A 4663-nucleotide genomic window follows, 5' to 3' on the forward strand; every position below is an offset into this window, starting at 1 on the left:
ACTGGGGTTCCAACTGACATGGGAAATCTTGGCCATGTGCCCTTCTTGGAGGTGGTCTGGAGGCCCATCTCCTGCATCTCCTGCTACTTGTTCTTCTCCAATATTCCTTAAATCCCACACATTCAGGAAGCAATCAGCACCACTTCAACCAGAACAGTTTATTTTCCTTCCTTCTTTCTTCCTTTCTTTTTCTTTTTCTTCTCTTTCTTTTTTTCCTTTGTTTGTTTTTTTGAGACAAGGTTTCTCTGTGTAGCCTTGGCTCTCCTAGACTAACTTTGTAGACCAGAATGGCCTCAAACTCACAGTGATCCACTGCCTCCTAAGTGCTGGGATTGAAGGCATCTGCCACCACCTCCCGGCTCAGAATAGTTTCCTTATGTGTAGACCAGTGGACCTGAAATCTTCCATCCTTTGCAATTTGAAGGTATGGAGTTTTAGTTTTGATCATGACAGTCCCATAAAGCTACAGTCTTCTCTGCAGAGCCATTTGCTAGAATAAACCCACTGTAGGGGTTGAATGAGAGGCAGTTGACCTCAGCAGTGTGTGCATCCACCAAATGGCTTGGCTTAGAAGTGCTATTGGATCTGGTTCCCCATATCATAAGTTTCTGATTATCAGCAACAGATCCAAATAAGGACTCAGGCAGAAGACTTCAGTCCACATCTACAACAGCTGAGTAGCCAATAAAGATTGCTTTAGCATCCACAACTTTGCCTTTGTTCAGTCCTGTAGGCAGTATGGTCATCAGAAGGACTATGGGACTGTCCACTAAAACTAGAATTCTAGGAAAGACCATAGCCTACCTTTTGGTGACCTCTTAATATAATACAAGGATTACATTTTCCACTTAGATCTGCTTTAGCAGGCTGTTTTCTATAGTGAAAAACCAATACATTGGAAGATGATGGTTTTTTTGGCAATTATGTGAGGATTTTGTGGCATTATATTGAGCACAATTTACTTCTCCTTCATGGTTAATTTTAATTTCACATTCAATTTTTTTCAATTATAGAACCAAAGCCATCAAATTGTCCCTTGTCACTGTCAAAGTGGGAAGCACCAAACCATGCATCTTCATTGGGAATATGAGCTGGAGCAACCACCAGATCATTCGTCTCATCAGATGGATTAATGCCCAGAACAAGCCAACGGAAGGCTTAATCCTTTCCTTCTGGTTTAGTCACTTCAGGAAGTCACTGAAGAGTCAAGACTGGGCTACTGAAGAGCATGAGTCATAACCAGATCATACAAAACCAGTGAGCTCTTAATCCAGGTTTTATACTCTTCGCTGATGGCGTGCTCCTCCACAGTCTCTTCAAACATCTCTTTACTCGCCATCTTGTGTTAGGTTGTTTGCCTCCTCTACCACCTTGGACTTCTCATGCTAACTTAGAGCAGCCAGATCACAGGTGCTCCTACATTTCCCAATCACACCATGCACTTCTACCTTGGAAAGCCAGGGCTTGGTCTGCTTCTCTGGGTGCTATGCAGAGGCTGAATCCCTCTATCTTGCCTCCTCCCTACTTGCAGGTACTGAGGAGGCTTGAGTCCCTCTGTTGTGTATATTTGTATATTTTAATACAGTTTAATTTTAATTCCACTGCATTTAATAGTACCCATGTCTTCATAACATATCATATTATATAATAGTTTTATTTGTTAAAAGAACTAATAATTAATGGCTTTTTATATTTTATTTCTATATAATTTTATCATTTGAGAGGAATGTTTTCAACAGTGAAAAATATGTTCACCTTGATCATTTTTAAAATTTATTAATTTATTTATTCATCCACTTTATATCCCAATCATAGCCTCATCCCTCCTCTCCTCCCTGTCCCACTGTCCTTCCCTTGTTCCTGTATGGCCCCTTCCCCTAGCCCTCAGAAAAAGGGAGCCCTTCCCACCTATGCATGTCAAGACTGAGCACATCTTCTGCCATGGTGGCTTGGTAAATGAGACCTACCAGAGGGTAATGACTAGAAAGCATGCAAAAAAAGAAAAGCATGCCTTGCCAGAGGCACCACCCTGTTCTCCTTACTAGGGGACCCACATGAAGACCAAGGTATCCATTGGGTACATATGTGTAGGGAGCCTACATCTAGATCATAGGTGGTCCTTTGTTGGTGTTTCAGTCTCTGAAAGCACCCCTGGGTCCAAGTTAGTTGACTTTGTGGGTTCTCTTGTGGAGCTATTGTTCTCTCTGTGTCCTTCTGTCCTTCCTCTTCCTCTTCCACAGGGCACTCTGAACTCCACTCAATATTTGGTTTTCTGGCTTATCATCCATTTCCATGCCTTGTTGGGTAAGGACTCTTAAAAGACAGCTATGCTAGGCTCCCTTCTGCAAGCATAGCAGAGTGTCTTTAATAGGGGTTGGCTCTCTTGCATGGTGTTGCCAGACATTAGTGGACCCTTTCCTCAATCTCTGTTCTTTCCTTAATACCTGCATATCTTGTAGGCAGGATAAATTTTGGGTCGAAGTTTTTGTGGGTAAGATAGTGTTCACCTCCCTCTACTAGGAGTCAAATATGGTTAAAGGATGGCCTCCTCAGTCTCTCTATCTAACGCTAGTAGTAGTCTAGGGTATTGTAGGTTTCCAGCATGTCTTAAGGTGCCCCAGGCCATGGTTCCCCTTTTTTCTGTGAGCCCGCTGTCCTCCTGTGACTCTGCAGCTCTCCCAATGTCAGACCCCATCCTTATTTCCCCCGACACTCCCTCTCCTATTATGTTCCTTCTCTTTAAGCACTTCCTCTGTCTGTTCTGTTTCCCTTTCCCAGTGAGATTCAAGCATCCTCCCTTGAGCCCTGCTTGATACTTTGCTTCTTTGGGTCTGTGAATTGCAGTATGGCAAATATCTGATTATAAGTGAGTGTGTACATCTGTGTGTTTCTGGGTCTGGGTTACCTCATTCAGGATGATCTTCTCTAGTTCTACCCATTTGTCGGCAAATTTCATGATTTCCTTGTTTTTAATAGCTGAGTTTATTGTGTGAATGTACCACAGTTTGTTTATCCATTCTTTGGTTGAGGGACATCTGGGTTGTTTCGAGTTTCTGGATATTACAAATAAAACTGCTATGAACATAGTTGAGGAAATGTCCTTGTTCTATGAGTATACGCCCAGGAGTGATATAGCTGAGTCTTGAGGTATAAATATTCCCAATTTTCTAAGAAACCTCAATTGATTTCCAAGGTTCATTCCCATCAGGAATGGAGGAGTCTTCTCAATTCCTGCCATCTACTCCTCTTGGTTATATTTGCCTCTTTATTGCTTCTACTTCTGTTTTCAGGTCTTGGGCAGTGTTATTTATTTCCTTCACCTGTTTGTATTTCCTATAGTTCCTGTACTTTCCATATTCATTTCTTCTTTAAAGGTCTCTATCATCTTCATGAGACCAGATTTAAGGTAGTTTCTTGTTACTTGCTGTGTTAAGATATCCTGGCTTTGCTGTAGGATGATTCTTGGGTTCTGATGTTGACATATTGTGCAGGCTCTTATTATTTGTGTTCTTGCACTGGCCTCTAGCCATCTGATTATCTGTGGTATTGGCTGGTGGTCCCTAGGGGGGGTCACACTGGCTTTCAGGAACACACATAGGTGTGAGGTCTAGTAGTTCCAGGTGTCTGGAATGAGGTGCATCTCACTGCTGCTGTTTTCCCTGCAGTCTAATGAGTCCTGGGGGCAGTAGGCCTCTGTTTCAACAGGCAGCCTCAAGGGCATCCAGGGATAGGGTACTGGACAGGGAATTTCATACACTGGAGACAAGGTTGATCTCTCTGATGCCAGCTTTGCCAGGAGGACAGCACAAGCTAGGAGATGTGGTCCATAGGGTCTCCCTTGGTGGCCCCTGGTGTCTACCTACTTGTCTTTCCCAAGTGTCTGCTAGAGGCTTCTAGGAATTGAGATTCTGATGGTCCCTGGGAACCACTAGCCTCTGGGAATGCATGTGAGAGTCAGGTCCAGCAGATGGATGGTGCAGGAAGCCAGCCATAGCTCACTTCTGCTGTGTTTGCCCCTTGGCCTGGTGCAAGCAGGGGGCTGGCTACTAGAAACCTTATTTGTCTTTCCTAAGTGGCCACTGAGGGCCTCCAGGGCAGGGTTGGGGCGCTGGACAAAGGATAGTGTGGCAGGGCATGGAGATCTTGATCATTTTTAATGGGAATACTGTTTTTCTCTCTATGTCTCTCTGTCTCTTTCTGTCTCTCTCTGTCTCTTTCTCTGTCACTCTGTCTCTCTCTGTCTCTCTCTCTGTCTCTCTCTCTCTCTGTATATTAAAACTGTTCAATTAAAAGTAACTGAGAAGCTGGCACATTGCTAAGAAGTTGATCACCTAACAGGGAGAGAAAGTACTAGCAATGACCTCAGTGCAACCTAGTCAAGGCCAGGATATAGATGGATATAGATACAGATATAGATATAGATATAGATATGATATAGATACAGATATTCTGGAACTCACTCTGTAGACAAGCTAGTTTTGAAATCACTGAGATACATCTGCTCCTATTTCTTGAATGCTAGGATTAAGGGGCATGTCCTCTAAGACCTAGTAGTCATTCGCATTTCATGCTAATTAATTTTCAAGTCTATCATTTTGTTGCTTGAAAAGCTTCCTTTTCATTAAATATAAAAATATATAACCATTATGAATATGTGATAACT

General features: G+C 42.9%; 1 pseudogene across 1 annotated transcript; it reads right to left on the bottom strand.

The window, feature by feature from the left end:
- Window positions 1–360: 360 nt before the first annotated feature.
- LOC311581813 (histone-binding protein RBBP7-like) lies at window positions 361–1339 on the bottom strand (annotated as a pseudogene). Its single transcript has one exon. The product of its transcript is annotated as a histone-binding protein RBBP7-like (transcript).
- Window positions 1340–4663: the final 3324 nt, after the last annotated feature.

Source organism: Acomys minous (genome assembly GCF_964271855.1).
Source record: "Acomys minous genome assembly, chromosome: 13".
Lineage (NCBI taxonomy): Eukaryota > Metazoa > Chordata > Mammalia > Rodentia > Muridae > Acomys > Acomys minous.